At 43.6% G+C, this 25,763-nt stretch overlaps 1 protein-coding gene across 5 annotated transcripts in view; it reads right to left on the minus strand.

The window, feature by feature from the left end:
- The window catches only part of AUTS2 (activator of transcription and developmental regulator AUTS2), a 1,090,636-nt gene that overhangs the window by 767,971 nt on the left and 296,902 nt on the right, over nucleotides 1-25,763 (minus strand). The window lies entirely within an intron of this gene.

The raw sequence follows: 25,763 nt of genomic DNA on the forward strand, positions 1-25,763 counted from the left end.
AGCGAGACGGAAGGAGGGGAACGAGGAGAACCCCAGGGACCGACTGAGCGCTGCCCGCGGCCCCGCATTCTGACAGAAAGGGAAACCGAGGCGGGTTCCCAGGGCGGCCGCTGCCGTCCCGAAGCCTCGCGGCCGTGCCATCCCCTGCCGTCCCAAGCCGCGTTGTCTAGTGACCGCCCCCTCCTCAGCCCGGGAGCTCCAGGCAAACCCCCCCAAGTGGGTCTTCCGTCTCTCTCTCCAAGCTGGCACTTTAAGCCCCGATTAATCCAAAAGCCCGGATCGATGCTCGGGGCGCAGAGCGTCAGGGCCAGACGTCCAACCCGTCCCCCCGAATCCCGGGGAATGAGGAGACACTATCTGCTTTCCACAAATCCCCCCCCAGACTGGAGCGGGACGTGGGAACCCGGAGGAAGGAGAGGAAATCCCAGCGGCCGGGGACACTCTGGCCCAGGGATCAACATCAGGGATCTCTCCCCTCCCCCCCCCCCCAGCCATCCCGAGCATCCAAACTGAGGCCTTGGTCACTGCGCGGGAACCGGGGCAAGAGGGCGAGCCCCGCCCCCGCCCCCACCTAAAATGCTCAGCCTGGAGAAGGGTGATACTTTTAAGGGAGTTTCAACCATTTAGTCCCGTCTTCTAGAGTCTTTAGACAAATATTCATCCACTTGCACTCTGCCAGATAAATTCAGTCCAGAGCAGCCAGACTGCTTCCAGAACTTCTTCCCTGGACTGGCCAACGCCGCCTCCGGGGAGGCGCGGTCCGGGAGGGCCGGGGACAGGTGGGGACGCGGACCACAGGGCACAGCAGAGAGCGGACGCGGAGGAACCCTGATCTCAGCGCTTCCTGAACATTCTTCTTTATTTTCCAAAACATTCCCGGATCGTGTATTTCCACAGAGTGGGTAAGTGGGAAATTAGTGGAAGGAGAAAAGGGGAAAGGAAAACAAGAATGGGATGGAAGCCTCTCATTCCAGACACGAGGACTGTTCCCGGAGAGGTTGGACGAGTTACCCAAGGGCACCCAGACGGAGGCTGTACTAAGTGGGGAACAATGGACAATGGTCAGCCGTGGGGAAGGTCATGGCTTGAACCAGGCCTCTGAGTCCAAATCCCGTCTCTTCAAAGAAATCAGTGAATGCTTGTCAAAATGCTACTGCAGAGAGTGTGTGTGAGAGAGAGAGACAGAGAGACACAGAGGGAGGGAGAGAGAGAAAGAGACAGAGAGACAATGTGTGTGTGTGTGTGTGTGTGTGTGTGTGTGTGTGTGTGTGTGTGACAGAGACACAGAGGGAGGGAGAAAGAGAGAGAGAGACAGTGTGTGTGTGTGTGTGTGTGTGTGTGTGAGTGATAGAGACAAAGAGAGACAGAAAGACAGAGAGAGATAAAGACAGACACACACACAATACAGAGACAGAGACAGAGACAAAGAATATGTGTGTGTGAAAGAGACAGACAGAGGGAAAGAGAGGAAGAGAGTGGGTGTGTCTGTATCTCCCATAGATTGTGAGCCTTTAAAGTGTTTTTTGTTTGTTTTGTCTCTTTTCTGCACATAGTAGGCACTGGATAAATGCTTATTGATTGGGTGAAGCCCTGTCTGTGATGGTTAAGGGGCCTTATAGATCAACATCTTGAAACTAGAGAGGTGCCCAAACAGCTGAGAACTGAAGGACCTGAGCAAGCTCGCGCAGCCCCGAGGCAGTACTTGGGTGTCCGGGTGACTGGGCCCACTCTGCATGGACTGCGGCACACTGACTCCCGTGCACGTTTCTATTCACCGAGCTCTTCCCACTGGAAAGAACCCTACAAGTGATCTGTTCCAATAATCATGTTCGTTTAACAGAAGAGGAAATTCTAGGCTTGTTTGTTACCTGTATGATAGAAGGGAAGGGGATGTTTTCTTTAGTTTCATTGTAAAGATACATTTGAAATTCACCTAAAAGCCAGGGGAGGCTAGATTAGGCCATTTTTGAGATTCCTGCCAGCTCCGTATCTGTGATAAATTACTACAAAATACGTACAAAGATCTCACTGACAAGAGATAGCTTTCCTGTTGGACGCTCCCTGTGCTGAGATCACAGACATGGACAGCTCACCACCAAGAAAAACCCTCCAGCAAAATCCCTAATGCTTCCCATCCTTTTTAAGAGGGAAAAAATAAAAGTAATTAATTTCAAGCTTATCTTTAAAAAAAAAATCACTTAAATTAACCATTCTGATTAACCTCTCCCCATACCCTGTGGGGGAAAAGCCATCCAACAGGCAGATAGCTATCAATTTGTCAGGGATTTTCCCTCTTTTCCTTTGTATACTGGTCCACTTTCCACTCCCCCTTTAGCAGAAATTTCCCTCTGAAAATGGAAGCGAATCCTAAGGCTGGCTTGTTTCACCTGTCACTGCCGCCATCACAAAGGGGCCGGGGGACTCTGGGACTGATGCTACTAAGGATGAATCCCATGGCTTCCCCAGGAGGCTTGGGAAGAGCAGCTGAGAAGGGAGAATCCATGCTGGAAGGGCCTTCCTGTCCCTCCCCCCTCCACATACTCGGCTCCAGGCCTGCAGGCCCTCAGAGTGGCTTGAGATATCTGACACAACCAAAACTGCTGAGGCAGAAGAAATGACCCGGAGGGTGAACAGAAAATCTGCAGGCTAATTAAAATGAAGAACAGTAAGGAGCAAAGTTCCAAGTATGATTCCCATGCTCTCCTGAAGTCTAATTTCTCAGTAGTTACCCATGCCTCTAAAATCACACACACACACACACACACACACACACACACACACACACACACACACACAAATAGTGGGTGATATAGTGATAAAATATAAGATGCGAGTTCAAATCCCACCTCAAACTCTTCCTGACTCTGAGGCTGGGCCATTATTCACTTCATCTTCATCTCAATTTCTTTATCTATAAAATGAGGATAATATTATCTACCTCAAAGGTTGCTGTAGAGATCAAATGAGGTAATACATGTAAAATGTTTTGCAAACTATAAAGTGCCAAATAAATGTTAGCTGTTAATATTAAAAATGTTAATTTTTGTTATTAATTATTTTGATTATCATTAATTCATGATTTTTATTAATTATTATTTTAATCAAACATACCCATCAAGACAGATCATAAAGTGCTGACAGAATCATTGAGTGAGGGTGATTTAGAATGAGAAAGAACCTTTAAGTCTTCTTAATTTGGAGCCCAATTTTAGCGACTTCTCCCAATGTCACATAATAAGCAGTGGGGCCAGAATTTGTGTGGTTTGTAAGAATATACAGCAGGATTTGAATCCAGATCTTCACCAAGTCCAAACTCAGCACTTTATCCCTTACTCTACGTTCCCTACATTTGTGAGGAATAGATTATATAAGGAATATTATCCACATTTTCCAAATGAAGGTTTAATTTAGGCAATGCTCATTCCCCATCTGGTTGCTCGCTAGTTTCCATGATGACAACCATCAGTCTCCAAGATGGACCCTTGCCCCAGGGTCCTCTCCTTCCCTCTTGCTGGAGAGAGTGAATGGTGGGTGTCCGAGAGCTCCATCATTTAAATGGGCCCCCAGAACATTTACTTTACCCTTCTCCCCCTGCCCAACATCACAACCTCAGGAAACTGATCATCCGGCAATATGGAATCAATTCTGTATCTTTTCGTACCACTCCCCCTGGCTGCAGAACTTCATCACCCCCTCCCACAGGGCACAACACACAGTAGGTGCTTTCAGAAGCCTTTTATTGACGGTGACCCCCCAGACTGGCCCTCATTCTGCCAGCCTGTCTTGTTCATTCCTGAATTACAGAGCCACACATGTTAAATCAAATCAAACCAGACAAGGCCTGACAACGGCATTTGAGAAACTGACAGATTCTGGGTTAAGATTCAGCGGGAGAATGGAAAGGTGACCTTTTCATGTTTTATTTTTGAGAAACAGTAGGGACAGATGGCCAAAAGACGAAATAATTAAGAACTTTGAATACAGGACTTTCACCCGACAGTCAGGATAAAAAGGAAACCTGTATTCGCCTTCATTTCTTGCAGTAATAAATACGTCTTTTTTCCCTTTTTCTATTTTTCTTGCTGTTATTAATTCCACTGGAAAAGGGAAGCAGTTGTATGAGTTCAGCATTTCAAAAGGCAGCGTTCGTGCCAATTTTACCATCATCTAACCTCTTCCATACACCTTCGAGGCACAGAGCCCAGGGTGAATGAAGCCAGGGCCCGCTGCCAGAGCTGGAGGCAAACACAGGCCGGCTCTTCACTGGGTAAAACAGGTTTCCAGAGTCTCGGCCAAGGCCAGAAGCCTCGCTGGGATTTTAGGTGAGGGCTGCTAGGATCGCAGATCTGGGGCAGCTCAGGGGCTGCAGGAGCTGGCCTGGAGTCAGGGGGGTGGGGTGACCCTGAGCCACTCGCTCCCCCCCCGTCCGCCTCAGTTTCCTCATCTGTAAAATGAGCTGGAGAAGGTAATCTCTGATCAGTCTCTCTGCCAAGAAAACTCCAAATGGGGTCACAAAGAGCTGGACATGATTAACATAATCCAAGAACAGCAAAATCATCAATCTACACTTGGAAGAGATCTCAGAGGTCAAAACTCCATCCACTTCACAGAACGGGAAACTAAGGCAGGGGTCAGTCACACGTTAGTCAATGTCTAGGGCTTAATTTGAACTCTGGCCCAGAGCTGAGTGCCCAGAGCCATCTGGCTGCTTTATGTTCTGAACAAGCAAAGGATTACAACACACGAGAGTGTCACAGGATGCCTGGGAACAATAACATCGGGGGACAGGTGAAGGCGGCCTGTAGAAGGTGGGATCTGAACCAAGCCTGGGAAGAAGCGGAGAATGGGGAGGAATGGGGAAGAAGTGGTGAAAGAGCCCAGGGGCGTGGGAGACATGGAGGGAACGCCAAGGAGGCAGGATGCTGGGTCAGGAGGTTCCACTGAAGCAGGTGGAGGGAAGGGCCGGGGCTAAACATCCTCCAGCAAAGGTGGGTGGAAAGGCCCGGAGAGGTTATCCAGCCCTCATCTGGACAACAAGATCCTGGGAACTCAAAGAAATGTCCAAATACATGCACACCAGCACACGGCTCTCCCCCCAGCAGATCTGATCATATATCCAGATCCTCTCCAAGGTCACACAACTCCCTTTCTATGCCCAAATAATGCCCTCGTAAGAGAGCTGGAGTGCCAAACTCCAGACCAACACTCTCAGAGCTGTGGTAAAACCCAGCAAACGCTCATAAAAGCCCTGGTTTTTCTTTGAGGGTAAAGCTTAAGAACTTAAAGAATAGAACAGGGAAGAAACCTTCTGCCCAGATAAGATCAGCAAACCAGGTGAGCAAGGTGGAGCTCCGGGCAAGGAGCCCTCTGCCTGCCAGGTGCTAGGAGATCAGGGCGGCTCGCTGAAACGAAGAGGGGTGCCCTTGAATTAGGAGACGTTACAGAGACCGGAACGTGCCAAAAGCCAGGAACGCGGTGGCTGTGACATCGGAGCTCCTGTCCTAAGTTTTTACAGTGTAACTCTGCCTCTGTGTACACATACACACACACATGCATATGTAATGTTTATATTTCTAAATATAAACAGATACATGTGTGTATATATACATATACACATATATGCTCTGTGTGTGTGAAGAATTGTTTCTTTGGCCAGATGTTTTCCGGGCATGTCTAACTCTTGATGACCTGTCTATGGTTTTCTTGGCAGAGATACTGGACTGGTTTGCCATTTCTTTCAGCTCATTTTACAGTTTGGGGAAACTGAGGCAAAAAGGACTGAGTGACCTGCCGAGAATCACACAACTAGTAAGTGTCTAAAGCCAGATTTGAACTCAGAGTGCCTACTCCTTCTCCTGAACCTCGCAGCCGCTCTTATGCAGGAAAAACGTATAAACCAATATTTCCTGTCCATTTTATGTGGGCCACTACCTCATGACACAAGCAGGAGGAAAAGAAGCAGCATCTTTTCCTCCTGGATCAGACTCCGAAGAAGGAGGGCAGGTGGGAGGGTGACGTACATCACCCTGGTTCTGGATCCTCACGGGACGTGGCTCATGTGATAATGTAGATCAGGTTGGATCAAGCGAAGCTCCTGACGAGACATGGCCCACCCTAGAGAGGAGGCTCACACGGGGGCCTCTGCGGCATGCTTTCCACCCAAGGAACACAAACAACTTGGGAGATAATTAAAAACAAAACAAAACAAAACAAAAAACAACTTTCTCTATTTGATAGACAAGAGCAGGCAGTTAACAATTAGCTGTGAGCAGCTACTGGGTGCCCAGACCTGATCTGTGCCCACTGGAGGATGAGAAGAAAAAGCAGGAGAGGAGGAGGGGGAGGAGGAAGAAGGGGAAAAGGGGAGGATGGAGGGAAGAAGAGATGGAGAGGATGGGCCTGGCCCTCTAGGATTGTGCTCTATGGTTGGGCGGACTGATTATACACTAATTATGCACATGGGAAATGACCAAAGAGCTCTCATAGAGTGGTACACCAGGAAGGGCCAATTACTGGAGTAAGTGCATGAGGGGCCAGGGGAAAACAAGGGACGGAGCGAGAGAGGGCGGAGATGGAAGTTTATCGTGGGGACATTCCTGTGGTGAACCCCTGAGGAGCCTTAGGGACAAGCCAGGGTGCCCCAGGGGGAAGGAAGGACCAGGACAGCCAGAGCGGGGTCTGACAACGTTGAACGCCAAGGAAGCGAGTTGGAATCCCGCCTCTGATGCTTGATCTTCTGCAAGCAAATAATAATTAAGAGATGTGTGTATACATATAAACACATGTGTGTATTTATAATGTGCACACACATACATCATATGTATGCTATATACATGCACATCATAGTTACATTATGTGTACCTTGTATATATACACAAATTGTATGCATTACATATCACATATACATTATACATAATAAATATTATATTTATACTATATACAGACACTATATACATTGTAACGTGATTATAAGGACGCTGTGTTTCTCCTTAAAACGAGGTTTGTTCTCTAATACTCCTGGACTGCTAGCTCGCTCCCAGTGCAGGAACAGCCCTTTATTTACTCCATGGTGGCTCAGTGCATCAATTATGGAAATAGTTTGCGAATAACGTTTGCATTATGGGAAAATGAGCCTGGTTCCTCCTCAAACCATCCCTCTGGAAAATTGTCACAAACATGTGTCATCCATCTCCCCTTGCTCCGCACCAATTAGCAATTACATCCGTTTGTTTTCTTTAGTTTTATTAGACAAAGGGAAGGAAGGGCTACCAGGAAGCTGACGGTTCAAAGGCCCAATCCGTGAGACCAGGCCCTGGAGCCTGAAGAGGATCCTGGCGACTGTCTGGTCCAACGGCCTCGCTTTACAGAGGAGGGAACCGAGGCCCACCGAGGTCAAGGGACTAGCCGTGACCACACAGCTAATAAATAACAGAGAGAAGATTTAAATCCCCGGAAATCTGATTTTATGTCGAACACTGCCTGCTTCCTCTCAATTTAATTCAATTATCACTTATTGAAAATCACTGTGCCTGGTACTGGATATATGAAAATTATTGTTAAAAACAACAATAAATCCTTTCCTCGAGGAGCTTATATTTACTTCCTTGGGTTATGAAATTTACACAAATAAATATAATGTGGGAGGGGGTGATAAAGGTGAATAGATTGAGAAAAAGACCTCTAAGAAAGTGTGGAGAAGAGCGCTAGGGGCCGTGCCCCCCAGTGAAGCCCCCTTCCCCTGGGCCACAGTCCGAAGGCCGGACTAGAGGGTGTCTCAGGTCCCTTTCAGCCCTGGATCCCCCTGAGTAGAACTGGTGACTTTATGGGTAAAGGAGGGGGCAGGTGATCTGCTAAGGAAGAACTCATTCAATGGAAAGATGGGTTTTTTTGTAAATCTTAATATAAATGCTAGTTGTAGATGATGAGGAGGAGGATGTATGCTTGAAATCTAACAGTGCTACGGAACCAAGCACACAGTAGATGCTTAACAAATTCCTGTAAATCAAGGCAAAGGCCTTTAACCTGAGCGTGTGAGCCGTTTTATTGAACTATTCTGATCACTGGGTTTCAATAAAACTGGTTTCTTTTGTCATCATGGTATTTTAGCTCAAACATTTAAAATGATTATTCTGGGAAGGCCCCATAGACTCCATTTGACTTCCAAATGGGTTCATTTAACAAAGAGGGTTTAGAACCCCTGAATTAAGAGAGTAGTATTAAAGCAAGGTGGGATAGATGCCCAATCCAGAGGACTTTCCCCTGGGGGTGGGGAGGGGAGCTGGGCTCCAGATGGCCTCCTCAGCAAGACAAGAGGTTTAGCCAAAGCTTCAACAAGATGGGCAGGAGGCGGGCAGAGCCTGCCCGGGAATGGGCGGTGGGCAAGGCCCGGCTCGGAGCCCACAGCCACCGGCTCTCCTGCTGCCATCCTCGGGCTCGAAGAGGGGAAAAGTGGAGGGAGAGGAAGAATGGCAGCGAAAGGGCAGGAGGGTGTCCCACAAGGAGCAGGCCCTTCCTAGGCCAGGCTGCCTCCAGGCTCAGTTATTTATGAAGGCGGCAGAAGCGGCCAGTAAGCTCTGTACATAATGTGCTTACTTGGAAATCCAGGCAAATCCACAGGGGAGGAGGAAACTACAAGCTGAGAGGGAGCCCTGTAAGCCGCCACTCCAGCTGGGGGGGAGGGAGGGAGAGCCAGAGGGGAGGGGGAAATGGAGAGGGAGACAGAGAAGGGAAAGACAGAGACAGTGAGAGAGAGAAACAGAGGGAGACAGAGACATAGAGAAAGAAAGGAAGGAAGGAAAGAGAGAGAGAGAGAAAGAGAGAGAGAGAGAGAGAGAGAGAGAGAGAGAGAGAGAGAGAGAGAGAGAGAGAGAGACAGAGAGAGAGAGAGAGACAGAGAGAGAGAGAGAGACAGAGAGAGACAGAGACAGAGACAGAGAGAGAGACAGAGAGAGAGGAGGGAAGGGAGAGGGGGGAATGGAGAGGAAGGGAGAGAGATAGAGACAGAGACTGTCACCTTTCTTTACTCTCATCCAAAGGTGAGCTCCCCTTTGATAAGTGATCCTCTAAGTCAGTTCCCTCCCTGGGCCTCAGTTTCCCCTGCTTCCCCCAGGCACATACAGACCAGGAGCCCCTCTGGCTCGGTTGACTCTTTCCTTGGTGCTGCTCCCCAGGGCCTTGGGATACCCCTCGGGACCCTGATGGTCAGTGTGCTAAGTGACCACTCACAGAACAGCATTTCCTAGAGGCTCGTGCCTGGAAACAGCGGCTCCAGGCTCCCAGGAAGAAGACAGGACAAAGGCCTAGTGAAGCCTCGGCACCAGGGGCAAGAGTAAGAGACAGATAGGGGCTGAGTAAGACATCTGGCTCGGCTTCCTGGGAAGGCAAAAGTTGGGGGGAGTCACAAATGCAGAAAAAATCCGGAGAAACTTTTCTGTTGCATAGCCTGAATGTTTAGGGCTCCCAGGATCCCAGACTCAGATGAAGAGACAGACGGGAAGACATCTCATTCGAAAGGAGAGGAGACCAAGCCCTGTAACTCATGATCGTGAACATCAACCTGGGAGGGACCTTAGAGTTACTCCACGTCCATTAGCATGGGAGCAAACAGGTGAGCAGAGGCTCCCCAGCCTGAGACAACAAGGCCCCAGGATCTTACCATTAAAGCTAGAAGCATTTAGGGATCATCTGGGCTAATCTCAATTAACAAAAGAGAGAAGGGACCCAATGAGGGCTGGAAATGAATTGGCCCATGTTGCAGGTTCCATGTCCTGTCTCCTTTCCCACGTCACTTGGCTGACAATCCCACAGGCAGGATGCCAACGGGTGCCCCTGCTTCTAATGGAGCCCACTGCCCTTGCCAGGCTTGGTCCTTTGCCCCTCCCATTTACTGCCTCTGAGCACTAAGCCCAAACTCTAGCTCACCAATAAGGGGAAAGCAAGAAAGACCCCCCCAAAGTCTCCCAGACATGAAATTCTCGTTAGCCTGCGCACCCCAGGTTTTCATTCCTCTGCCCAAAATCGCTGCTGTAGGCCAGCTACCATCCCAGGAAATGGGACGAGAACAGGAGGACGGCCCCCAGATGTTGGGGGGAGCCCGCAGCTGCCCAGCCCCGGCCTGTTTGCAATTTTCTACTCAACCACCAGAATGAAAACACAAACTTTCAGACAAACAGGCTCTCGACTTCCTCCTCACTGCTGTTAGTGGTGTCTTTAATCTTTTAAGCTCTTGGGCTTAATCCAGCAGCTGCTATGGAGAGTCCTTAACACAATGGAGATGGGCACGAAGGGAGAATCAGGCCCACTTCAGAAATATCTCTCCTAGACCCTGGCACAGTCTAAGAGAGCAAGCGTCTTTAAAAATTGGAAACGAAAAATCACAGCCGTGATGGCCTTCTGAGGAAGAGGAAGATCGCCTCTAATATTTAAGGAACATGACCCACAAGAGAACAAGCTTGTGGCCAGAGTGCTTCCCACCCACCTCCGAATGCACTCCAGATAGAGATCCTTCCAATTCTATCTGAAGAAATACAAAATAATGTTTGGAGAAATACAAAATAATCACAGACACAAGAGTGCTATTTGTTAAAAATAATAATAATAATAAAATAAACAAGGTAGTAATTTAATGGGGGGAGAAGAGGTGGGAAGGGGGTAATTTCAGAAGTCACTTGGGGGAAACTTTCTGAAATGTTTGATAATCCCAGGAGACATCTGGGTTTGCTCCTCCTAAAATACATATTCACCTTTGATGGGAGGAAAAATGAGTAATAAGTAAATCCTTCAGGATCATTAGGATTTTGTCAGTGTTGGGCTAACAGACTCCAATATTTTCCTCCCAGTTAAGAGAGAACCCAGAATTGTAAATCTTAGCTGCCTCGGTCCCTCTCCTATCTAATTCATCAGTCATTCACAAAACGTTTGGTGAATGCTTCTTTGGACCAGGCGCTTTGCCACAGGATAAATCAAAACCAGTCCTGCCCCCCAAGCCCTTCAAAGAGGAGAGAAAGCAGATGCTGTCCTAAGTGTGCTCAAGGAGCCCACAAGGTAAATGGAAGGCCCCCCCAGAGCCCCGAGTGCCCCGGTGCAAGGACACCTACAATCCACTGAACGAATCCACTCTCAACTTCTTGTCCATCTTGACCCCAGGATGGCGACCCACGGCCTCCTTTAGGCGCTCATAAACTTTTCTTTATTACCTTCTTTCTCCGGTTCCGAGAGTCATTTACTTGCTAAATAACGGAGCTGACTTGGGTTTTGCTTTTATTTTGTTTATCCCTTATTCGTAAGGGCAATTTCAGGTAGTATTTTCCTTCTGGAGATGGACGTCTTTCTTCCCGGCTACCCTCAGCTCCTCTCTGGTTCTACTGACATTTCTGGCATTTTCTAACAAGTTATAGATTCTCGGGGCTCCCTGATTTATGATGACCCCTAGCTTGACTGACTGAGACTCTGAAGGCACATGATTCACCAGACTGGGGCCATGTTTCCTATACTGGGACACCTGAAATCTGACTCCCACTTTCTTCTGTTCAAAATCTGGATTTAAATCACAGAGCTGACCTAGAAATAACAATAAAAACTACCTGAACAGCACTTATTTTACCTGGTAAACTCACAGATTTATTTAGAGTTGGAAGACATCTCCAAAGTCACCTACTTCATTTTCCTTCCCATCCCAAAGGAGGGATGGAGCCCCAAAGACTTTGGGATCTTGCCCAGAGTTACCCAGGTAGAGCAAGTCTGTTCTTTGTATCAAATCACACACTCCTACCAACCCGTCAACCTGGCGCTTCAATTAGTTTCCACAAACATTAATCAGCACCTAAGGGGCAGTCCAGGAGGAAACAAAGATCACAGCACAAGGACAGAGAATATTCATGATAGATTCTGAAAATGATGATGGTACTTGGCAAGGGGAAGAATGGGAAGGTCAGAGCATCCCAGGATCTGATCGGAAGGGACCTGAGAGGTCAGCTACCATAACTCCCCCCAATGCAACCATGTCTCTCTCTGTCTCTGTCTCTGTCTTTGTCTCTCTGTCTGTCTCTCTCTCTCTCTCTTTCTCTCTCACTATCTCTCCTTTCTCAATCTCACCCTCTCTCCCTCTCCTATTCTTTCTCTCTCTTCCTTTCTCTTTTTTTCTCTTTCTCTCTCTCTCTCCCTCTCCCTCTTCATCTCTCCCTATCTCTGATTCTCTCTCTCTTTCTCTATCTTTGTCTCTATCTCTGTCTCTTCTCTTGCTCACTCGCTCTCTCTCTTTTCTCACTCTCACCCTCTCTCCCTCTCCATTTCTCTCTATCTCTCTGTCTCCTCCTTTCTTGCTTACTCTCCTTTCTCAGTTTCAAGTCTCTCTGTCTCTGTCTCTTTTTCTCTCTGATAAAAGTGAATCGAAGAGAAAAGAAGCACTTTGGTCAAGGTGACAGCAACAGAAGTACCATTACACCCCAGAACACCTGACTCCAACACTATGTGCTCTTTCCATGGTACCACATCTAATTCTTCACATTTCATGAGCCCCAATAGAATGTAAGCTGACCAAGGGCAAGATTTATCTTGATTTTCTTTTAGCATGTTTGTAATCCCAGAGGCACAGTACCTTTAACTGAAAATTGTGTTTTATAGCTATTTGGAGAAGTGAGGAGTTACCTCAAAATTTACTGTTATTAAAGATATAAGATTAATAAACTCGGTGTGACCACGTGGTAATTTGTATATTGATTTCCATGATCACCAATCAATTAGCCAGTGAAGCCAGCAGTTGAAAAGCACCCAGCAAATCCATCTACCAAAGAAAAGTCAGGAATTATATGAGCAAAATTACAAAACACTTGCCACAAAAATAAAATCAGATTTAAATAATTGGAAAGACATTCAATGTTCTTGGATAGGCTGAGCAAATATAATAAAGATGACAATACTCCCCAAACTAATCTATTTATTTAGTGCTATACCAATCAGACTCCCAAGAAACTATTTTAATGACCTAGAAAAAATAACAACAAAATTCATATGGAAGAATAAAAGGTCGAGAATTTCAAGGGAATTAATGAAAAAAGTCAGATGAAGATGGTCTAGCTGTACCTGATCTAAAGCTATATTATAAAGCAGCAGTCACCAAAACCATTTGGTATTGGCTAAGAAATAGACTAGTTAATCAGTGGAACAGATTAGGTACACAGGACAAAAAAGGGTACATCTATAGCAATCTAGTGTTTGACAAACCCAAAGATACCAACATTAGGGACAAAAATTCATTATTTGAAAAAAACTGTTGGGAAAACTAGAAATTAGTATGGCAGAAATTAGATATGGACCCACACTTAACACCATATACCAAGATAAAATCAAAATAGGTCCATTATTTAGGCATAAAGAATGAGATAATAAATAGATTAGAGGAACAGAGGATAGTCTACTTCTCAGACCTGTGGAGGAGGAAGGAATTTTTGACCAGAGGAGAACTAGAGATCATTATTGATCACAAAATAGAAGATTTTGATTACATCAAACTAAAAGGTTTCTGTACAAACAAAACTAATGCAAACACGATTAGAAGGGAAGTAACAAATTGGGAAAATATTTTTAAAGTTAAAAGTTCTGATAAAGGTCTCATTTCCAAAATATATAGAGAACTGACCCTGATTTATAAGAAATCAAACCATTCTCCAATTGATAAATGGTCAAAGGATATGAACAGACAATTCTCAGATGATGAAATTGAAACTATATCCACTCATATGAAAAAGTGTTCCAAATCACTACTGATCAGAGAAATGCAAATTAAGACAACTCTGAGATACCACTACACACCTGTCAGATTGGCTAAGATGACAGGAACAAATAATGATGAATGTTGGAGGGGATGTGGGAAAACTGGGACACTAATACATGGTTGGTGGAGTTGTGAAAGAATCCGGCCATTCTGGAGAGCAATTTGTAACTATGCCCAAAAAATTATCAACTGTACATACCCTTTGACACAGCAGTGCTACTATTGGGCTTATATCCCAAGGAAATAATAAAGAGGGGAAAGGGACCTGTGTGTGCCAAAATGTTTGTGGCAGCCCTTTTTGTAGTGGCTAGAAACTGGAAAATGAATGGATATCCATCAATTGGAGAATGGTTGGGTAAATTGTGGTATATGAAGGTTATGGAATATTATTGTTCTGTAAGAAATGACCAGCAGGAGGAATTCAGAGAGGCTTGGAGAGACTTACATCAACTGATGCTGAGTGAAACGAGCAGAACCAGAAGATCGCTGTACACTTCAACAACAATACTGTATGAAGATGTATTCTGATGGAAGTGGAAATCTTCAACATAAAGAAGATCCAACTCACTTCCAGTTGATCAATGATGAACAGAAACAACTACACTCAGAGAAGTGGGAACTGAATATAAACTGTTAGCACTACTGTTTATCTACCCAGGTTACTTATACCTTCAGAATCTAATACTTAACGTGCAACAAAAAAATTGGATTTACACACATATATTGTATCTAGGTTATACTATAACACATGTAAAATGTATGGGATTGCCTGTCATCTAGGGGAGGAAGTAGAGGGAGGGAGGGGGAAATTTGGAAAAATGAATACAAGAGATAATGTTATAAAAAAATACTCATGCATATGTACTGTCAAAATTTTTTTTTATAATTTTATAATTATAAAATTAATTTAAAAAAACTAAAAAAAAAAGAAAGAAAAGCACCCAGCATGCTTCCTAACACCCAGTAGACACTTAAAAATTTCACTGAGAGTATCCATCTTCAATAAAGAGGGGATAATAATAAATAGCTAATTGGCACACAGTAGGATCTTAACAGATGTGTTTTGATACAAGTTCTCAAGGACACACTGACATCCTGGCTGACATTATATATTATATTCTTTTGATCACATTCCTCATGGTAATTTTCAAAGGTTCCATGATTGCCATTATCGTTGTATCTTCAATAATTAAACAATAAACACTTATTAAACACCTACTGTATAACAAGCGCAGCATTTATTGACTGGCCACGATAGATGGAAAAGCAAAAATAAAATAGTATCTGAATACTAGCAGCTTATTATATAAATACACATGATGTATTGAAAATATAAGGGGGGGGCGGAACTTGTGGCCATATGGATGAGGAAATGTATGGGAGATTGTCAACCCGAAGTCTATGAATTTATTTCTTTAACGCTTTGACAACTATTTTAATCAAACTGGTTTCCATAATAATGCTCTGTATTTTATTTTATGCACTTAAAACTATTATTCTGAGGAAGGTTTCACGGACTGAATTGTTGAAACAGATCAGATAGTCAACAAAGGCTTTGTTGTAATGATTTCTCATTGGGTTAAACGAGTCAGATTTTTCTACTCTCCTGCCAAGAGATGGTAGAACAAGATTCCTTAAAAGCTAAATACATACAAATATAAATCTACTTACTCTGTAATGGCTTTGGAGGAGAAGAAAAATGCATTTAAACGCTATCACTTAAGAGGGAAATACCCAGAAAGCCTGGATAACTAGGAGGGGGAAAGATACTATTAACAAGAACTGGGAAGGAAACTCTTTATCTACATCTTAGGTAAATATTGGAAGGACTACTTTCTCTACTGATAACTACCAGAGAGATATCAAATTTGAGATGCCCAGAATGCTCCCATTCCCCATCTAGCTAGTCCAGCAAATGCAAAAGAAGCTCTTTAAAAAAAAGAAAAAGAAAGAAAGAAAAAAAGAAGCTCTTTTAAGTCGCATTTCTTGGTGGGGGGGAAGGGGAATGGAACCTTCACAATCCAACCAGCACTTAAAGAAGAGCCCCTCGGATCCCTTAATGGCATGGGTGTTTTAAAATTCCTTTATGCTAACTCGACTATCCTGGTTTGTGAAAGTTCATTAACTAATGGATTCCCCTGATGAATCCCGGTTATGGGGAAAGATCAGCTAAAAGCCTATTTTTTGGTGCAAGTCCCTAAGGAACCATGAAGCCCCAGCTGCCATCTTGAATTGGGTTCCTCTGATCAGAGACTCCCCATGGTCATTTACAAAGGCATAAACGGCTTCATTATCATACTGGCGGCTTCTCAAAAAAAACTCAGTTAATTCACAGCGCAGATCTCGGAGGGACACAATGCGAGATGGGAGGATACTGCATTCTTTTATTGCAAGTGTCTGGTCCCCTCATTCGGAGACTCTCACCGGACTGCGAGAGGTTTATCCTTCAAGGCTCCAAGGAGGGGGCTCTGTCTGTGCACAAGTCTCTACCTCTCCCCACACGGACGACATCATCATGTTCAGAAAACCAAGTGCCCCAAGTTCCTCCCTGACAAAAAATAGCTGTGGGTCTTCCAAGACCTTCCAAAGAACAGACCAGCGGGTCTGGGGGAATCAGATCAGAAACCCCGCAACAGTCACTTCTACACCGCTCAGGTCTTTTCCCAGTGATTGGCACACAGTAGGTGCTTAATAGATGCTTATTGACGTTCTCTTATTGATTTCTCTGCCTCGCCCCATTTCCTTCTGTGGAAGGAGCTGGCGTCTACACCGGCTCAGGCTGGGGGCGGCTGATTGCAGGCTCCCTTAGGCTAGCCTCTCCCCCACCCACATGAAATTAATTTCTTAGACCTGGAGCTCGGAGCCGGACAAAGAGGAACAATGAGCATCTCTTGTGTGAACAAGGATGTCCAAAAAATGGATTCAGGAGGGAAATAAGGACTTGGCAAAACTGTAAAGCACGTTTAAATGTTATCAGTGTTTAATATTTTTAATATTTTTATTGATCGGTTGGTCACAGTAAACATGACGGTCACTGGTATTTCATGATTAAAAAAACACACAACTGATGAATTCATTTATTGGGAAGTGAAATCCGCCATTTTACTGCCATGGGACAAGGGCAGGCCATGACTGTTATGGAGAACAGCATCTGCCTTCCAAGGTCAGGAGGACGAAGAGCACATGATGTGCCCTTTGAAGGCCACTGGGGGCGCCATAGTGCAAGGCCCGGAGTCAGGACAACGCCTCCCGTTCCTGGGTTCAAATCCAGCCTCAGATGCCTTCTGGGGGACCCTGGCCTAGTCACTTCACCCTGTTTGCCTCCATTTCCTCATCTGGAAAATGGGCTGGAGGAGGAACCGGAAACTGCTCCAACATCTTTTTCCCAAAGAAACGGCAGCGCTGCGACCATTGTTATCTCTGTTCTCCTCCATAGTGGAGCATCTGCAGCCTTCCCCCGTCAGCAGACGGGACCCGCACAGACCGCAAGTGTACAGAGTTCTCGGGCTCCTGGTTCTCCCCAGACGGACTTTCTGAAAGGGCCCAAAGGCCACGGGGAGCTGCGGGGCCCACGGACGCAGGGGGTAATCCCGGCTCTGCCGGGGAGCTCCAAGTCCTTGAAGCCCAGGTGCCCCCTCCCTGCTCTCCCCGTTCCCAGGTATGGCCAACGCCGCCCGTGCTCTGAAGAGCCCCTCCTCACGCGGCTCTGGCTGGGCGGCCCGCACGGCACCGGGACAACTGCATGAGGTTTTCCCCGCTCCTTCCATGGACAAAACACGCGTCACTGCTGGTGTGGGCCGCGAGGGAGCTCCGGGAGGGGTCCGAGCAAGCATCGAGCTAAGTAACTGTGGGAGAGAATGTGAGTGTAAGAGTGAGTGTGTGAGTGAGTGAGTGTGTGTGAGTGTGTGAGTGAGCGTGAGTGTGAAAGTGTGTGAGTGTGTGTGAGAGTGTGTGTAAGTGTGAGAGTGTATGTGAGTGTGTGTGTGTGTGAGTTTGAGTGTGTGTGAGTGTGTGAGTGAGTGTGTGTGAGTGTGAGTGTGAGAGTGTGTGAGTGTGTGAAAGTGTGTGTTAGTGAGTGTGAAAGTGTGTGTGTGAGTGAGTGTGTGTGAGTGTGAGAGTGTGTGAGTGTGTGTGAGTGTGAGTGTGAGAGTGTGTGTGAGTGTGTGAAAGTGTGTGTTAGTGTGAGTGTGAAAGTGTGTGAGTGTGTGAGAGTGTGTGAGTGTGTTAGTGTGAGTGTAAGAGTGTGTGTGAGTGTGAGTGTGAGAGTGTGTGTGTGTGTATGAGTGAAAGTGTGTGTGTGTGTGTGAAAGAGTGTGTGTGTGTGTGTTAGTGAGTGTGAGTTTGAGTGTGTGAGTTTGAGTGTGTGTGCGCGTGACTGAGTGTGTGTGTGAGTGTGTATGAGTGTGTGAAAGTGTGTGTTAGTGTGAGTGAGTGTGTGAGTGTGTGTGTGAGAGAGTGTGAGGGTGAGAGTATGTGTGAGTGAGAGTGTGTGTGTGAGTGTGAGTGTGAGAGTGTGTGAGTGAGAGTGTGTGTGTGTACTGGAGAGGAGGGATGTAGGGACTTAAGCAGAGTAAACAAGCAAGGACAAGACACCATTTTCATTTGACAAGTGTCCTCTGTACAACTGGGAGGCGCTCTTCGAAGGGACTTGCCCGGCTTCTGCTTGGACTGACTGGAACGGGGCTGGGTCCGGGGCCTGGGCTCTGCTCGCTGATCTCCACAGGCTAGGATGACGCGGGGCTCCGCTCCAAAGGGGGTCGCTCCTCACACAAGGTGTGCCTTATTTACCATGAAACCCCTTCCTAGTGGAGGGGATCTTTAGTTCTGGGAATGGGGAGAATACCGTTTGATTGGGAAATATCTGCAAAGCAGCAGAGAGTCTGAAGGCAGGGGCTGAGAAGGAGGTGGGGATAGGAGAGACAAAGGCTGCTACCCATCATAAAACCCGCAAAAAGAGGAAGTGAATGGGGTTGTCTGGGAATGATTTCTTTTTTAAAAGGCAAAAGTGGGGGGAGGCTTGGAAACGCTACACATTAAAGAGATATTTTCTGACGACTGTCAGCAGCGCGGCCTGCCAAATTTTTATGCTCTGTATTCAACTGCTCAAACAAACAAGTGAAAGAGTAGGGGGAGGCAGAAAACATGTTAGAAAACTTTGGCACGCATTCTACATGACCGCAATGTGAGAGAGTTTCCTTTGGACCAGCTGTCATAGCCTTTGGTGAGAAATAGATTGGGCCAGACGGCACGGAGAGAGATTCCACATAATCATGAACACATGGGAAAAAAACAATGGGAAAGGCAGTGCATGGAGAAGCAGGCAGAGCCATGGGAGACCAGGGCCTCGGCCTGTCCACTGGAGAGTCCGTCGCTGACTTTCGGGGCTCCCAAACCCAAAGCTCTTTCCATCCTCTTACCAAAAATCTAGCCAAACAAAAGCTGATCTCCTAAGGAAGCCTTCCCCTACAGTACTAGGGGCTCCCCTTAGCTCTACTTTATCCTGCTGTGTCTTATTTGCACAGGGATGTTTACATGTTGTCCATTCTGAGCTCTCCCGTTAGACTACAAGCTCCATGGGGACAAGGCCATGTTTTGTCTGTCTTTATCTTTCTAGTGCACGGCAAAATTGCAGGCCAAAAAGCAAGGGCCCAATAAATGCCCTGTTGACTTGATTTGGCAAAGAGGAAACATGATCAAGGCAATAAATGCAACACATTCTACACAATGGCCAAGATTCTCAAAGTCAAGTACTCTTCCAAAAGAACTACATATCAAGCTGTTGTATATCTATCCCACAACTTAAGGAAGGAATCCCAGAATAAAGAACCATTTTATCCATGGAAGATGCTTCCCTCTAAAAGCTGAAAATGAGAACATTTCCTGAGAAATGACATATGTCCCAAAAAAACATTTCACCAAAATGTGGGCAATGTCCTGGGTTCTCAGAGATGATGATTTCACAAATTAACACTCATGCATAACTTGAAATACCTTCAATTGGAAACATTTCCCACCAAAATGAGATCCTTTCCCTTGGCTCAGCAGGCTGAACTCATTTCCAGATTTAGAACAGACCAAGCAGGTCCATAGTCAAACTCTGAAGTTCAGGAGAATGAGGGCTGCATTTGAGATCAAAGCACCCGGCTTACAAATTTCAACTACTATTTATTACCTGTGTGACACCGGGCAAGAAAACGGAACTTCATAGACCCATTTTCTTTGCCTATGAAATTGGAGGATTATAATTGATGACTTCAAAGATTCCTTCCCTTCTCAGTCTAAATTCCTACGCTCCTATGAGCTTTTAACGGTTCTGGGGTCCAAGGAACATTTTTTTTTCTTATTTATGTATCTGCAACCAATAGTTGCTTAATGAATAACAGTTGAGTAATTACCTTTAAAAAAGGAGGCTTTATTTTCAATACCACACACTAGGCACTTCATAATCAAAAAGCTATCTTTTAAAATCAGAAATTTTTTACCTATTATCTGTGGTAACAGACACTGTATAGACCATGCACCCCACTGCGTGCTAGGTTTGCTTCTCCCATTATGATACAAGTCATTGAGCACATTTTCTTCTAACTCCACATTTAGCACAACGCTATGTGCCTAGCACATGAGAAGCACCAAATGGTTGTTGAACTACGGCGTAAAAGGTGGGGTGGGTGATTAACATGCTTTGCAATTCTCAACCCTGTAACAACTATATTATATATTTATATTAAGCATCCATCAAGTAATACCTTTAAACCTTTAATAAACATTCATTCATTCATTCACTCATTCATTCATTCCTTCATTCCTAGGGGCTGCACAATATCACATTGAGGGAGCATTGATAGGATCACAGTATGTCAGAGCTGAAAGAAACCACAATGATTCCCTAATCTAAGCTCTTCATTTTAGTTCTGATTTATGATTTTTTTTTTGGCTTTAACATCACCTTCATTTTCCTATATATTGTTTCCTCTCTTTCTCATGGAACATCATCCCTTGAAATTCAGAATAAAAAAGAGGAGCCAAAAGCAGTTCAGCAAAACTAACCAACACACAAAGGGCTCCTGGTGCCCATCACTGTCCACAACTAGGGAAAGAAGGGGGAGAAACATTTTTAGGATCCTTTCTCAGGAGCCAGGGCCAACATTAAATACACAGGAGCCTCTGTTTTCTTTGTTGTCAGTGTTGCTGGATTGTTTTTTCCCTATTTGCAAAGACAAGGTGAGAAGGAAACAGAACTACGCTAGATGGATCACAGTTAGATGGTAGCCCATCTGGGTCACCTTGAGTCTGTTTCATTCAACTTGAATGAGCCCATTGGTCCCTCTTTCTCACCTCTGCTGGATATAGCTGCACAACTTCTAACTCCGACATGGATCAGATAAGCAAATGAAAGAGTTGGCTGCTATTGCCTTCAATGTCATACAAGTGGGCCCCCACCCAAGGTCGCTGAGGAGCCTGGCAACACCAGTCCAGTAGAAGAGATAATCAAGTCAGGAAAACTCCAAGATCACAGAGATGATTCTGGCCTTGAAGAATTTTGCAGAGCTGAGACACTCTTGATTTTAGATGCAGAATGCTGATGTGATGCCCAATTTTCTTGTAATCTTTGTTAGGTACGGACTGTGTTTGCCTGTGACTGTGGGAGAGCCTCCCGAGCTTGCACTGGTCTCATCAGCCACAGTCCGATGTCACTTTGGTCTATTTCGGATGTAAACAACAATTAATCTTCATTACTTTTGATGGACTAGTTTCTCCCTCTCTTTTATTATTCTTTATTAGGAAAGGACTTGAGCTAAGAGGGGAAGGAGAAATCTCCCACGAAATGTAGGTTATAGAAGGAGATGAAAGAAAGAAAAAATCATTTTAAAAACCACAGAGAGCAGTTTGCAAAAGGAAGAAGACACCAAATTACTGGCCAGGGACACAGAGAAGGGACACAAAGACTACAGGCTAATAGAGCCTTTCCAGTGGCACTTGAGCAAGCAGGAATACATCCCTGAGAAGTGGCAGGATCCAGAAGCAGAACAGCTAGGTTAGGTGAGACAAAGGCCCAGGTCCTACCTCTGACACTATCTGTGTATCCAGAAAGAATTTAAGTTCCTTGAGGGCAGGAATTGTGTTTTCCCTTTTAGCTACTGCACACCATCATAGTTTTGTTCCTGCTGTTGTTGTTCAGCCATTTTCCAATCCTATCCAACTCCATTTGGGATATTCTTGGCAGAGATATTGGAATGCTTACCATTTCTTTCTCCAGCTCATTTGACAGATGAGGAAACTGAGGCAGGCAATATCTGAGGCCATATTTGAACTCAGGAAGAGGAATATTTCTGAATCTGGGGCCAGCGTTCCATTCACTGTATCATCTGCCTGCCACTAGTGTCTGACACTAAATAGATGCTTAATAAATACTGATTAATTAATCGATCTTAACCGGTTTGGTTTTCTCTTCCTGACTGATAAAAGAAAGGATGTAGGATTGCATTCCCATAAAGGTTCTTTTCTAGCTCTAAAATTCCACAGTTCTAAATGTTAACAGAATTTCTGAATGACATCCTTACCAAGGCAAACACATACTCCAATCATTTTAATTAATTGTTAAGTAGCACTTTCATACCACTAATTAGTATAAATGTTTTCACTGATAATTGAGCATTATGTCCTTCTCCTGTAGCCTATGTCATCTCTTCACTTTCATTTGATACCTGCCAGTCCCTAAGCAATTAATCGAATATTCAATGGATAAGACGTATTTGTCCAAGAGAGACAGAAAACCAATAATAACAAGGAGAGACACAGAGAAAAAAAAAAGAAAGAGAGAAAGACAAAGGGGAGGAGCAAGACAGAGAAAAATGTCAATCTTTCAAATATATAATGATTTCATTACCTTTCAGGCACTGGTTCTACCAATCAAAGTGATTGATAAATGGCTGCTGTTATTAAGCTATTGCAGCCATGTTTGACTCTCTGTGACCCCATTTGAGGTTTTCTTGAGAGATGCTGAAGGGGTTTTTCCATTTCCTTCTCTAATTCATTTGACAGATGAGGAAACTAAGGCAAACAGGGTGAAGTGACTTGCTTTGGGTCACCCAGTTAGTGTCTGAGGCTGAATTTGAATTCAGGTCCTTCTGAGTCCTCTGCCAGGTGGCACAGGAGATAGGGGGCTAGGTCTGGAATCAGGAAAATTCATCTTGAGTTCAAATGTGGCCTCAGACACATTAACTGCATGACTCTGGGCAAGTCACTTCACCCTGTCTGCCTCGGTTTTCTCATTTGTTGAATGAGCTGGAGAAGGACATGGCCAACCAATGGGCTACAAAGAGTCAGAAATGACTGAACAACTTCCTCCTCTCCTAACTAGGCCTGGCGCTTTAGCCATCCCACCTCCTCACTACTGTGTGCTTAACAAGAGGGTACACACAGTACACAAAGCTGAAACAATTCTGCTGTCAAGGAGTGTACATAATAAAAGATAAATATTTTCTTTTTTTAAAAAAAAGTATGCAATTCTTCTAAACATATTTCCATATTCATCATACTGAGCAAAAAAAAATATGAAAAAGAAAAACCAAAAACAACAAGGAGATGAAAATACTATGTTGTAATCTACCCTCAGTTCCCACAGTCCTCTCTCTGGGTGCAGATGGCTCTCTCCATCACAGTCCATTGGAACTGGTCTGAGTCACCTTGCTGTAGAGAAGAGCCGTGTCCATCAGAATTGATCATCACATAATCTTGTTGCCACCGTGTACAATGGTCTCCTGATTCTACTCCCTTCACTCAGCATCAGTTCACATAAGTCTCTCCAGCAGATAAGCATTTCTTGAGCTCCTATTCGTACCATTCTTTGAGCAAGGCACTAAAGCTAGAAATATAAAGACCGAACTGTCCTTGCTCTCAAGGTGTATACATCTGTCTGGTGAGCATTTAAGAATTAGTTTCTATGGGCTAGGAGGCTGTGTCAGTCACTGTGTCTGTCAATTTAAAATAAAAACAAAATAAAAGTTTGTCTTCAAGCTTTTTTGGGAATGGAGGCAGGGTGAGAGGATAGAAAAAAAAAAACCACGTACATCATATCCATAAAAAAGAAATGCAATGTAACTGTACACAAGGGAGGGAGAGAGTGATTTCAGTTCTTTTATCTCTCTAGCTATTTGATGCTCCTTCAAGCTTAATATCACCCAAGATTTGAATTAATGAGATATTCGCTGCCTCTTCCAAATCCTTTAACTTTTTTTCCATTTGGACCTGATGCACAGACACAAATGTATCCAGAGAAATCCAAACACATAAAACATGCCCATAACTTGGCCCAAAGCTCTTTCTTTTATTTGCAGGTGATAATGGCATGGAAACAGACAGAGATGAGCAAAGAAGGAAATAAAATTCTGAAGGTGCTTAACAAATGAGTTCATTTGGATTCATTTAAAAATACATAAAACTGATATCGCCCAGATGGCATAAAAATGTTTTAGCTGCTGAGGTGCTTAAATTAACAGGGAGTAGCTTTAACCCATCAATTAGTATATCCCAAGTTGCGCAATCATCTCCAAGGTTTGCTGACTATTTTGGGTCCTTTAACACCTGTAACTTATGATTTTCTAGTAAAATGGGAGCTTATGGGAAATGACTCTAACATGTGATTGACAATGGGGATAAATACTGTGATGTGTGTGTGTGTGTGTGTGTGTATATGTGTGTGTGTGTGTATATATATATATAAAAATACTCTGATGGATCTATGCATGTATATATACTATGTATATACATGTATGTACACATGTAAATATATATGTATATATATATATATATATATACAGAGTATATATAAATACTCTGATGTATCTATGTATGTATATAAATATATATGTATATAGAAATATTCTGATGTATCTATGTATGTATATATACTATGTATGTATATGTATATAAATATATATGTATTTATAAATACTCTGATGTATCTATGTATGTATTTATTATGTGTGTATATGTATGTATGCATATAAATATATATGTATATGTAAATACTCTGATGTACCTATGTATGTATATATACTATGTATATATATGTGTGTGTATGCATATAAATATATATGTATATATACACAGTATATATAAATATTCTGATGTATCTATGTATGTATGTATATAAATATATATGTATATATAAATACTCTGATGTATCTATGTATGTATATATACTATGTATGTATATGTATATAAATATATATGTATTTATAAATACTCTGATGTATCTATGTATGTATATATACTATGTATATATATGTGTGTGTATGCATATAAATATATATGTATATATATATACATAGTATATATAAATACGCTGATGTATCTATGTATGTATGTATGTATGTATATATATACTATGTATGTATATGTATGTATGCATATAAATATATATGTATATGTAAATACTCTGATGTATCTATGTATATATATACTATGTGTATATATGTGTGCATGCATATATATATGCATACACAATATATATAAATATTTGGATGTATACATGTATGTGTATATATATATACTATGTATGTATATAAATATTTGTGTATATATAAATACTCTGATGTATACATGTATGTATGTATATATACTATGTATGTATATTATGTATGCATATTAATTAATGTATATATATATACACAGTATATCTAAATACTCTGCTATATCTACATATGTATATATGCTATGTATGTATATAAATATATGTATATATAAATACTATGATGTATCTATGTATGTATATTATGTATGCATATTAATATATGTATATATACACAGTATATATAAATACTCTGATGTATATATTATGTGTGTATATAAACATATATGTATATATAAATACTCTGATGTATCTATGTACATACTATGTATTACATATATACTATGTCTATGTTATACTCACATGTATGTATATATACACTGTATATATAAATACTACAATGTATCTGATTAATCTTCT

The sequence above is a fragment of the Sminthopsis crassicaudata genome, chromosome 4 (assembly GCF_048593235.1).
Source record: "Sminthopsis crassicaudata isolate SCR6 chromosome 4, ASM4859323v1, whole genome shotgun sequence".
Classification (NCBI taxonomy): Eukaryota; Metazoa; Chordata; class Mammalia; order Dasyuromorphia; family Dasyuridae; genus Sminthopsis; species Sminthopsis crassicaudata.